At 43.6% G+C, this 13,322-nt stretch overlaps 1 pseudogene; it reads left to right on the forward strand.

The window, feature by feature from the left end:
• The first annotated feature begins 1,972 nt into the window (after positions 1 to 1,972).
• LOC112132406 (high mobility group protein B1-like) lies at positions 1,973 to 13,117 on the forward strand (annotated as a pseudogene).
• Positions 13,118 to 13,322: the final 205 nt, after the last annotated feature.

Genomic DNA, 13,322 nt, shown 5'->3' on the forward strand with positions numbered 1-13,322 from the left:
GCTCCTCCACTTTCCTAGGCACCAAGGAAACCTTGACCCACAGGCTTTAATTTCACCCTTGCAGTGAATTCTTATTGACTTTCACTGACCACTGGAACCCACCTACTTGCCCTGAGAACACTCCCATTACCTTTCAATTAAAATAAGACCCTTGATTTATACTTTAATATACATATATCCAGGCTGGGCACAGTGGCTCACCCCTGTAATTCCAGCACTTTAGGAGGTTGAGGCAGGAGGATCATTTGAGCCCAGGCATTCAAGACCAGCCTGGGCAACACAGTGGTACCTCATACCTCTACAAAGCAATTTTAAAAATTAGCCAGGTGTGGTGGAACACATTTGTGGTCCCAGCTACTCAGGGGGCTGAGGTGGGAGGATTGCTCAAGCCCAGGAGGTCAAGGCTGCAATGAGCCGTGATCACACCACTGCACTCCAGCCTGGGCAACAGACCAAAACCTTGTCTCAAAAAATAATTTTATATGTATATATACACACGTATATCCAGACTCCTGCTGAAATTACCTCTCCCTGTTCCAATGCCACACGTCTAGTTCAGCCTGCAGATGAGTTTCTTTGACTGCCTGGGATTGGTTTCCTTGTTTGTTTAAATTAGAATTGGTTTCCAACTTTTAAAACTTGAGGCTTTTTCACATTTAAAAACATCTGGATTTATATACTCTCCTTTAAAATTTTGAAGATCTGGGCTGGGTGCCATGGCTCACGCCTGTAATCCCAACTCTTTGGGAGGCCGAGGTGGGTGGATCACCTAAGGTCAGGAGTTCAAGACCAGCCTGGCCAACATGGTGAAACCCTGTCTCTACTAAAAATATGAAAATTTGCTGGACATGGTGGCATGCACCTGTAATCCCAGCTACTCGGGAGGCTGAGGCAGGAGAATCACTTGAACCCGGGAGGCAGAGGTTGCAGTGAGCCAAGATCACACCATTGCACTCCAGCCTGGGCAACAAGAGCAAAACTCTATCTCAAAAAAAAAAAAAAAAAAAAAAAATTGAAGATTTGACAACACTGAGCTCATGGCAAAACTCAGCTAAACCTGGAATGTAAAAGAATCCTAGAAATAGAGCCACACTTACACCATCACTTGATTTTCAACAAAAGTTCCAAAGCAATCCAGTGAGGGAAAGGAAGGTTTTATCAACAATGCAGGCCAGGCACGGTGGCTCATGCCTGTAATCCCAGCATTTTGGGAGGCCAAGGCGGGTGGATCGCCTGAGGCCAGGAGTTTGAGACCAGCCTGGGCAGCCTGGCGAAACCCCATCTCTATAAAAAATGCAAAAATTAGCGGGGCATGCTGGTTTGCACCTGTAGTCCCAACTACTCAAGAGGCTGAGGTGGGAGAATTGTTTGAGCCTGGTAGGCAGAGGTTGCAGTGAGCTGAGACCCAGCCTGGGTGAAAGTGAGATTCTATCTGAAAAGAAAAAAAAAGAAAAAGAAAAGAAATATCATTACATAATCACCAGAATGACTAAAAATACAAAAGCATGATAATATCGACTATTAGTGAGGTTGTGGTGCAACTAGAATCCTCACATATAATTGGTGGGAATGTAAAATGGTGCAACCACTTTGGTAAAAGGTCTGGCAGTTTCTTCCACTCTCTGACCCAGCAATCCCACTCCTAGGAATATGCCCAAGAGAAATGAAAATAATATGTTCACAAAAATATTAATAGCTTTATTGATAATTGCCAAAAACTAGAAACAGTCCAGGTGTCCATCAATAGGAGGATGGCTAAACATACAGTGGAATATTCATACAATGGAATCATTCTCATCAATAAAAAGGATTGAATTACTGATATACTCCACAACATGATGTATCTTAAAAACATTACACTGAGTAAAAGAAGCCTTCTGCTTCTATGAAGTCCTAGAACAGGCGAAACTAATCTGAAAATAATCAGAGCAGAAGTTACCTCTGGGAGGAGGGAGGCAGAGACAAACCAGCCATGGGGGGACATGAGAGGATTTTTAGGAATGATGGTAATGTTTTCTATATTGATGGGCATTGGGATCACACAGGGGCACCTATTAGTTGAAACTTATTGAATATACACTTAAGATTTGTGCACTTCATTGTCTACAAATTTTATGTCAAAAGAAAACACTAAAGGCCAGGTGCAGTGGCTCACGCCTGTAATCCTAGCACTTTAGGAGGCCAAGGTGGGAGGATCACTTGAGGTCAGGAGTTTGAGACCAGCCTGGCCAACATGGTGAAGCCCCGTCTCTACTAAAAATACAAAAATTAGCAGGGCATGGTGGTGCGTGCCTGTAATCCCAGCTACTTGGGAGGCTGAGGCAGGAGAATCACTTGAATCTGGGAGGCGAAGGTTGCAGTGAGCCAAGATCGCACCACTGCACTCCAGTGTGGGCAACACAGACTCTGTCTCAAAAAAAAAAAACAACTATAAACAAATATTGATTTCTAATCAATGATGTACACACTGATGTATTTAGGGAGAAGTATACTGGTGTCCACAGCTACTTTGAAACACATCCAAAAGAATGGATTAATGGCTATAGGGATGGATAATGGATAAATATGAGATAAAGCAGGTAAAATGTTAATTGCAGAATCTAGGTAGTAGATGTACAAGTAGACAGTGAAATTCTGTCAACTTTTCTTTTCTCTTTTTTTTTTTTTTTTTTGAGACGGAGTCTTACTCTTGTTGCCCAGGCTGGACTGCAATGGCGTGATCTCGGTTCACTGCAACCTCTGCCTCCCGGGTTCAAGCAATTCTCCTGCCTCAGCCTCCCGAGTATTTGGGATTACAGGCATGAGCCACCACACCTGGCTAATTTTTTGTATTTTTAATAGAGACAGGGTTTCTCCATGTTGGTCAGGCTGGTCTCAAACTCCTGACCTCAGGTGATCCACCCGCCTCGGCCTCCCAAAGTGTTGGGATTACAGGCGTGAGCCACTGTGCCAGGCCCAACTTTTCTTTATGTTTAAAATTGTTCACAATAAAATGTTGGGGCTATCAGCTGGCATTGTCTTGGCCAACTTCTTTAACCTGTAACTGGTTGCCACACTTTCTACCCCTCCTTGCCTCATGGCCAGAGTGCTTCACTCATTTACTCTAGGTATAGAGTGTTTCATCCTAGACACATACTGCATATCCTAATGATTGTTAACTAAATCTCTGGAAGAAGCAGAATAGCATTGTAACAATTCTACTATTTACCAGTTTTGTAATCTTGGGAAATTTTTTTTTTTTGAGAAGGCGTCTCACTCTGTCGCCCAGGCTGGAGTGCAGTGGCCTGATCTCGGCTCACTGCAAGCTCTGCCTCCCAGGTTCAGGTGATTCTTCTACCTCAGCCTCCCAAGTAGCTGGGATTACAGGTGCATACTATCACGCCTGGCTAATTTTTGTATTTTTAGTAGAGATGGGGTTTCACCATGTTGGCCAGGCTGGTCTCGAACTCCTGACCTTAGCTGATCCGCCTGCCTCAGCTTCCCAAAGTTCTGGGATTATAGGTATGAGCCACCACACCTGGCAGTGACCTTGGGAAAATTAATTCTCCACTGAGCCTCGGTTTCCTCATCTGCAGGACAAAGTGAGATGGTAAATGCAAAGTTCCTGGCACACTGGTTGGCACCAGATAAATGTTAGCTATTATTAAACAGTTTAATATGTTGACTTTGTAAATGCACACAGATAAAATGATGACTGATTTTCACAGTAAGAAACTCCCGAGAGTTTAGACTCACAAACTAAGGATGGGAATACTGTTTTCCTAAAAATTGCCCTACTTGCTTTCACTACATTTCCTCTCACATAGGAGAAGCTACCTTTATTCAACCCTGTTTAACAAGCACCTATTACTACAAATACTAGGTGTACCTGTGGGCTAAGCACAGTCTCTGCTATAGTGGAGCCACAGGGATAACTGCAATAATACATGTACGTTCAAGCTGCAGTGGTGGCAAGAAAAGCTTCCAAAAAGAGGCAACACTTGAGTTGGGTCTTGCAGGATGAATAGGGGTTTTCCAGATAGACCTGAGGAAGGAGGTCTGTCTAGGCACAAAGAACAGCATATGCAAAGGCATTGAGCAATAACAGAGCAATGGCATCCTCGGAGTTAACAGACAGTTTGTATTATGAGCAACCAGGGAAGCAGATGAGGCCAGCAAGGGAGGCAGGAACCAAATCATGCCCTGTTTGCCACGCTACAAGAGTTTGGATTTTGTGCTGCAGATAAAGAACCACGAGCATGGTTTAGGAAGATACTTCTACAGCAGAATGGGGCTATGTTGACAAGAGAGACCTGAAGCAAGGCCAGCCAGGTACTAGTGCTACCCACTGCTCAGAAGAATTGCCTGGGGTACTTGTTAAGTATACAGATTGCAAGGCCCCCTCCAGACCTGCTGAGTCTAGGGGAAGGGCCTGGGAACCTATATGATTAACAGGAATCCCAGGTTTTCTAACAACCAAGAAAACAGAGTGTAGGAGATTGTGGCCACCATCCTCTGTAGGAGAATAAAGGGAAAGGGGGAGTGGCATGTTACTGTGTAATTAGGGGAAGGAATCTGCATAACGTAGTCAAGGGGTTGTGTGCCAGGGTGAGGAAAGCCTGGCATGACTGCGTAGATAGTTGTACCATTTACCAAGACAGGGAATGCAGGAGAAACAGCAAGTTTAGGGAAAATAAACATGATTTATTTTTGACAAGGAATTGATCAAAACGTTGGCTCTCAAAGTGTTGTCTTGGCAGTGATAAAAACTATTGGTGGCTGAGGTCACCCAAGGAGAAACTAACGTGTGAGAAGGGAGAAGGATCGCAGCTTCCAAATGCACTTATTTTCTCTTGTGCTTCTCACACAAATCTGTGACTTGAATGGCTCACATCTTCCAACCGTGTTGAGTTATAATCGGAACAATAAATTACACACATAGTGTTTGGAAATAGACAAACAGAAAACTAAACATTCCCTAGGTCTCTAAAGCCCAGTGCATGACACAGCCAAGCTGCCTCCTGCCTTTTGACTTAATCCAGGGACAGGGTTGATGGGTGGCATTGACAGGCCCCAGAAGAAACTCAGTCTCTCATATATTTATTCCTTTTGTCCTCTTGGTGCTATTTAAGGAACAAACACTTCCCCTTTAAAGGTGGTAATCTTAAAAATAGAAAGACAGCATGAAAAATGTGTTTGTTGTCAGAAAACCCGGGTTAGAGTCACATGGAGTTTGCCAACTTAACCCAACCTCTCTTGGAACCTCCTTCTCCTCTTTGTAAAATAAGGATAATAATAACTACTGTAAAGAACAAATGAGAAAACAAACTTTAAAATGCATCCAAGGGCCAGGCACAGTGGCTCACGCCTGTAACCCCAGCACTTTTGGAGGCCAAGGCAGGCAGATCACCTGAGGTTGGGAGTTCAAGATCAGCCTGACCAACATGGAGAAACCCTGTCTCTACTAAAAATACAAAATTAGCCGGGCGTGGTGGTGCATGCCTGTAATCCCAGCTACTCCGGAGGCTGAGGCAGGAGAATTGCTTGAACCCAGGAGGCAGAGGTTGCGGTGAGCCGAAATCGCGCCACTGCGCTCCAGCCTGGGCAACAAGAGGGAAACTCCTCAAAATAAAATAAAATTAAATTAAATTAAATGTGTCCAAAACTCTGCTCCAGGCTGTAAAGAACAGAAACCAACTCCCAGGAGCTCAAGTCAAAAGAGAGTTGATGAAAACGTTACAACAGGCAATCTCGCCAACTTGCAAGAACAGGCAATGCAGGACAGCTTGTCACTCAGGAACTGGAGCTGGAAGCCTGATGCTGCTCCCACTGCAGCACTCTCTCTGGGGCCATATGGTCTGCATCTCTGCTTCCCTCCGTGGGTCCACACACTCCCACGTGGCAGACGTGGCAGTTGTCTATCCACTATCCATTCCCCTTCCTCCCTCACTAACAGAACCTCCATTGGATGAGGATGGTCTAAGCCGGTTATGCAACCTATTGCCCACTCTCCCAGCCTTCTTTACACCTAACGGTGGCCACGGATATGACTCTGGTCAATGAGGCTCAAGGAGAAGACTGCTGGGAACTCTGAAAAACCTCGCTTTTCCTACAAAGAGAAAGAAAGACACTGCTTGGCACCCTCTCTCCCTTTTCTTTCCTTTTGCTTGTGACTGCTAGAGCTGCAGCAACCATCATGGGACCATCGGGAGAAGGACAAAAGAACTGGGAAGAGAGAAGTCAGCCCTGGAAATTGCTGAGCACCCAACCAATATTAGCAAATTTTATGTGTAAAATTACAACACCAAAAAAAAACTCACTCCTATGTTTTTAAGCCACTGGGAGTTAAATTTTTGTTACTAGCAGCTGAGGGTACTCTTGATTAATAATACAATCATCTAATTTGGGGTCTTCCAAACTTCCATCATCCTCAAACCACCTTCAGCATTTTTGCCATGCCTGCTTAAGTACCATGTTCTTCTTTAAATTGAGTCACTTTTATTAACGTGATTTAAAATAAATATGTAATGATTTAAATTAAAACAGATTCACCATGAATCACCCAAAACCATCCCATTTTTACCAATGGAACACTTTGCAAAAGCAAACCCAGCTCTGGCTATGTCCCTGATGCCCCCACCCTCAATTCCCAGGAGGGAAGGCTCTGGAGCAGTGTCTTCCCCGACTCACATGGCACCTAGGCCCACACACACCTCAGGAACTCTACGGAGATGGAGATGATCGGCAGGTCTGCTGAATACTAAGACTTACACAGGATCCGTGGTAGTAGTATTAAATGGTCTCATTTCAAAACTAAGATGTTTGCATTTATTTCAAGGGATAAATTAGGGAATACTGGGCAGTCCTTTTTTGTGTTGGTGCAGAGAAAGCTGTGTGGCTGGGGAGGAAACAGGAATACCCAGGCCAGCTGGTACCACTGGTCCAGCAGAAGCAGGAAGCTCCTTCAGATGTTCCTGAACACTTTGCTCCGCCCACCTCCCAGCATTCTCTGCTTAGTGTCCATTCAATTATGACAGTAACATTTCAAGTCAGTGGAGAAAAGATAGGTTATGCAACATGTGGTGATAGGATAGTTGGGAAATTATTAGGAAAAAATAGTTATATCCCTAACTCACTCCACTCATACACACATGCAAAAAAATCAGATGGATGAAAGCCTTAAATATAAAAGAATTTATCCATAAACTATGCTACATTCATACAATAGACTATTGTGCAGCAGTCAGTTAGAAAAGGAAGAAGTAAATATATATGTACTGACAAGGAACTATCTAATGTTCAATGAAAAGCAGATTATAGGCCAGGCATGGTGGCTCACAACTATAATCCCAACACTTTGGGAGGCCAAGGCGGGCAGATCACTTGAGGTCAGGAGTTTAAGACCAGTCAGGCCAACATGGTGAAACCCTATCTCTACTAAAAATACAAAAATTAGCCAGGTTTGGTGGCCTATGCCTGTAATCACAGCTACTAGGGAGGCTGAGGCAGGAGAATCACCTGAACCCAGGAGGTGGAGGTTGCAGTGAGCGAAAATCACACCATTGCACTCCAGCCTGGGCAACTAGACTCTATCTCAAAAAAAAACAAATTATAAATAACATACATAGAATGATACCATTTATGTTACATGTGTGCATAGATATCCATATGAACATATGAAAGAAATGCATTAATAGAGTCTGAAAGGACAAACCTTAATTGGGTAACAGTCATTCTTTTTTTCATGGAAATGCAGAATTATTTACTTATTAGTTGCATAAGATCAGCTGTTCTATTTAAGTTCACCAAGAAAAAAGTATTTCTCATCATCCCTCTTTTTCTCCTCTCTGCTTTTGAAGTGTGTATGAGGGCATTATGAGGAGACAAAGTGATTACATTCAAGGATGTCATTAAGATATAATCATATATTGCCACATATGGCCCATCTAATTTTAAAAAGCAGAAAAGAACAAAACTTAATGAAAAAAGCTGAACTACAAAGTAATAGAGAAAACATGAAAGAATGTTTTATAATTTTAATGTGGTAATCAGCTCTCTTAGCAATATGTCAAAGACAAAGCCATAAGAAAAGAAAAAGATTGACAAATATGAAACTAAAATATATGGCAAAGCAAAAGACAATAAAATGGAAAAAAAACATTCACAACATGATGGAGAAAGAGTAATATTATTAAACTGTGAATTGTTTGGAAATAATAAGAAAATTACAAACCCGGTAGGAAAATGAGTAAAAGGCATAAAGAAGCACTCTATTTTAAAAGAAGACACAAAAATGTCCAAAATTCACACTCAAGATGTTCGACTTCACTAATAATTACAGAAAAGCAAATTAAAATGAGATATTAGCCAGGCACAGTAGCTCATGCCTGTAATCCCAACACTTTGGGAGGCTGAGATGAGTGGATCACCTGAGGTCAGGAGTTCGAGACCAGTCTGGCCAACATGGTGAAACCCCATCTCTACTAAAAATACAAAAAATTATCCGGGTGTGGTGGTAGGTGCCTGTAATCCCAGCTACCTGGGAGGCTGGGGCAGGAGAATCTCTTGAACCCAGGATGCAGAGGTTGCAGTGAGCCTAGATCGCACCATTGCACTCCAGCTTGGGCAACAAGAGCAAAACTCTGTCTCAAAAAAAAAAATTAAAAATAAATAATAAAATGAGATATCATTTTTCACTTAGATGGAGACGATTAAAAAGATTTCTAGTAGCCAGTTGTTGGCAAGGGCGGGGCAAAAACAGGTGCACTTCCATTCTGTTGATGGAAGCCTAAACTGGCTTCAGCAGGCAAACTTGGAAGATAAGTATCAAAAGTTGAAATGCGCAGGCATGTTGCCCTCTTCTAGGAATGTAAGAAAAGAATGGTGCATAGTGCAAAATTGTGTGAACAAGAAGGGTTATTGAACTGAAAAGTTAGGAACAGCCTGAATGCCCACCAATAGGGTTTTGGTTAAATAAATTTATGAGACTCGGAGGTGTTATGGAGACCAGGCAGGTGTTATAAAAGATAAAGAACATCTTTACATATTGACACAAAGCACATAAATGTTCACATGAGAAAAACAGCTCACACAATTCCACATATCAAGTGATCCTCTTTTGTTTAATATATAACCTACTGGTAAGGCTGACACTTAACAGTTGTTATCCCTGTAGGTTAGAATTTGAGGGAAATTTTCTTTTATCTTTTTTCTTTTTTTTTTTTTTTTTAGATGAAGTTTCACTCTTGTTGCCCAGGCTGGAGTGCAATGGCAGGATCTCGGCTCACCGCAACCTCCGCCTCCTGGGTTCAAGAGGTTCTCCTGCCTCAGCCTCCCGAGTAGCTGGGATTACAGGCATGTTCCACCATGCCCAGTTAATTTTGTATTTTTAGTAGAGACAGGGTTTCTCCATGTTGGCCAGGCTGGTCTCAAACTCCTGATCTCAGATGCTCCACCCGCCTTGGCCTCTCAAAGTTCTGGGATTACAGGCGTGAGCCACCACACCCAACCAGAAATTTTCTATATTACTGAAACTTTTTACAAACAGCATGTGTTATTTGTATGATAACAAAAGTGAATAAAGATTTCATTTTGAAAATCTAAGGAAGAGATATACTATTTATGCTGTCCTTTAAGGATTTATTTACCCTTTCTTTTGTTCAACAAATATGAACAGTTTATTACATAGAAGGTAGTGCCTCCAGGACTGAGGTAGAAACAAAAGACAATTGGACCCAAGCCTCTCTCTGCTTCCTGAAACCAAACCAATATTATCACTGCCCCCACCTGACACGCAGACACACAGACACACACACACACACATACATACATACATACGTGCCTTCCTCCTGCCACAAATAAGTTGGTGTCCCTTGGCCACTCCAAACCCAATCCCAACACCTGCATCCTAGAGTCTATCTCCCCATCATTTTCTCAGAAGCCTCACACTATTCATTTTCTTTCTTTCTTTCCTTTCTTTCTCTTTCTTTCTCTCTTTCTTTCTTTCCAACTTTTCCCTTTCTCTTGCATCCACCTAGTCAGCAATGAAAACCTCTTAAGTCTCTTTCATTCTAAATAAAAAGAAGGGAGGGAAGGAAGGACATTCTGGACAGAATTATTGGGGAGAGAAGGGGGAGGAGGAAGGGGAGAGGAAAGAGATATCCAAGCATATTCTCCAAATTTGTGACTTTTAAACCTTCTTAAAGATATATGTTAGCCTGACTATTATAAGAACATAACACCTAGTCTGGTGGCTCACACTTGTGATCCCAGCACTTGGGGAGTGGGGGTGGATCACCTAAGGTCAGGAGTTCAAGACCAGCCTGGCCAACATAGTGAAACCCCGTCTCTACTAAAAATACAAAAATTAGCTGGGCGTGGTGGCACAGACCTGTAGTCCCAGCTACTCGGGAGGCTGAAGAAGGAGGATCACTTGAACCTGGGAGGTGGAGGTTACAGTGAGCAGAGATTGCGCTACTGCACTCCAGCCTGGGCAACAGAGTAAGACCTCATCTCAAAAAAAAAACAAAAGCAAAACAAAAGAACATGACAGAGACAGCAATATAAAAGCAAGACTTTGAGCTAGGCAGAGAAGGTGCTCTCTCTGACCCAGAGGGTGGACCCAGTCCAGAGCACTCCAGCTCCTGCCTCAGGATACACTCTGTTGGAGTCAGGACCTGGATGATCTCAATTGTGGATGGCCCATTTCTCTCCAGCTATCACGCAGTCCCTCCTCCCCTTCAGCCAGCCTTCTAGAAAGAGTTATCTACTTGCCTTCCATGTCCTTACCTCCTCCACTTCTCCACCACTAAGTTGGCTGCTGAGCCCCACCACTCTACCAAAACCAGTTCCCCCCAGGCACACGTCTCAGTCTTGTCTCAACTTCTCAGCAGCATTCGGCACCAGTCTTGTGTCTGTCCTCTCTTTGTATTCTTTGCCAGTATTTCCTCTCCAGCCTCACTTCTCAGTCTTGGGGCTCCCAGTGCTCAGTCCCAAGACCTTTGCTTTCTTCCCTGTACCCTCTTTCTCCCAGTGCTCAGTCCCGAGACCTTTGCTTTCTTCCCTGTACCCTCTTTCTTAGGCCATTTCATCCAAGCCATAATGTTCATCACCATTATGCACCAATGGTGCACAAACACCACTGATTCTGAAAATGCATGGTCAGTCAACACCTCACAACTGGCATCCAGGAGATGTTGGCTTCATCAATATCTCTGCTTGGGTATCTCACAGATTTCATTCATTCATTCTATCAAGTACCTACTATGTGTCAGGAACTACACCAGGCACTGGATACAGAATGAAAAACAAAACAGGCATGGTTCATGCCCCTGAGCAGCTTAACTCAAATGTCAACAACTGAACTCAAGAGCTTTCCTCAACCAACATGCTCCTCCATGTTCTGTGTCTCAATAAATGGCACAACTTTCCCCCACCTGCTCAAGCCAGAAACTTGAATGTTATGGGTGATACTTCAGTTTCCCTTATTCTACCTGGGGGAGACACACTCTAAATAGCATCCCCCTACACACTATGAGGCATGCCTTTGTAGAATCCTCTCCCCTTGAGGCAGAACCTGTGACCTGCTTCTAATCAAAAGAAGACAGCCAAGGTGGGCTGGGAGTGGTGGCTCACGCCTATAATCCCAGCACTTTGGGAGGCCAAGGTGGGTGGATCACTTGAGGTCAGGAGTTCTAGACCAGCCTGACCAACATGGTGAAACCCCATCTCTACCAAAAATACAAAAATTAGCCAGGTGTCATGGCACACACCTGTAATCCCAGCTACTTGGGAGGCTGAGGCATGAGAATCACTTGAACCTGGGAGGTGGAGGTTGCAATCAGCTGAGATTGTGCCACTGCACTCCAGCCTGAGTGACAGAACAAGACCCTGTCTCAAAAAAAAAATACATACATATATATATAGCCAAGATGATAGATGTTAGAATCTTGTTTAGGATATGTTATATGGTGATAGTCACTGGATGGCATTCCTGTGATTACATTATGTTATATAATACTCCATCTTAGCTGGCTCAAGAGAGACTCTCTTGCTGGCTTTAAAGAAGTAAGCTGTCGAAGAGTAATGTTACAGAGCAGAGAGCGTGAGGAGGCTGCGTCTGGTTCCTGCTCTCACAGTCATTGCAGTACATTGAGCTCCATAGAGACCGCGCCGGGGCAAGTGAGAGCCGGAGGGGCACTGGGCGACTCTGTGCCTCACTGAGAAAAAATAACTAAACATAGACAAAGGAGATCCTAAGAAGCCGAGAGGCAAAATGTCATCATGTGCATTTTTTGTGCAAACTTGTTGGGAGGAGCATAAGAGCAGCACCCAGATGCTTCAGTCAACTTCTCAGAGTTTTCTCAGAAGTGCCCAGAGAGGTGGAAGACCACGACTGCTAAACAGAAAGGAAAATGTGAAGATATGCCAAAGGCAGACAAGGCCCATTATGAAAGAGAAATGAAAACCTATATCCCTCCTAAACGGGAGACAAAAAAGAAGTTCAGGCCGGGGGCGGTGGCTCATGCCTGTAATCCCAGCACTTTGGGAGCCAAGACAGGTGGATCACGAGGTCAGGAATCCAAGACTACCTGGCCAAGATGGTGAAACCGCATTTCTACTAAAACTACAAAAATTGGCCGGGCACAGTAGCAGGTGCCTATAATCCCAGCTACTCAGGAGGCTGAGGCAGGAGAACTGCTTGAACCCGGGTGGCAGAGGTTGCAGTGAGCAGAGATCATACCACTGCACTCCAGCCTGGGTGACAGAGTGAGACTCCGTCTCAAAAAAAAAAAAAAAAGAAGTTCAAGGATCCCAATGCACCCAAGAGGCCTCCTTCAGCCTTTTTCCTGTTCTGTTCTGAGTATTGCCCAAAAATTAAAGGAGAACATCCTGGCCTGTCCATTGGTGATGTTGGAAAGAAACTGGGAGAGATGTGGAATGACACTGCTGCAGACGACAGGCACCTTTATGAAAAGAAGACTGCAAAGCTGAAGGAAAAATATGAAAAGGATATTGCTGCATATCAAGCTAAAGGAAAGCCTGATGCAGCAAAAAAGGGAATTGTCAAGGCTGAAAAGGCAAGAAAAAGGAGGAAGAGGAGGAAGATGAAGAGGATAAGGAGGAGGAGGAGAAAGATGAAGAAGATGAAGATGAAGAAGATGATTGGTTCTAGCACAGTTTTTTTTTCTTGTCTATAAAGCATTTAACCCCCCTGCACACAACTCACTCCTTTTAAAGAAAAAAATTGAAATGTAAGGCTGTGTAAGATTTGATTTTAAACTGCACAGTGTCTTTTTTTTGTATAGCTAACACACTACCAAATGTGTCTTTAGATAGCCCTA

This window comes from Pongo abelii, chromosome 11, assembly GCF_028885655.2.
Source record: "Pongo abelii isolate AG06213 chromosome 11, NHGRI_mPonAbe1-v2.0_pri, whole genome shotgun sequence".
Classification (NCBI taxonomy): Eukaryota; Metazoa; Chordata; class Mammalia; order Primates; family Hominidae; genus Pongo; species Pongo abelii.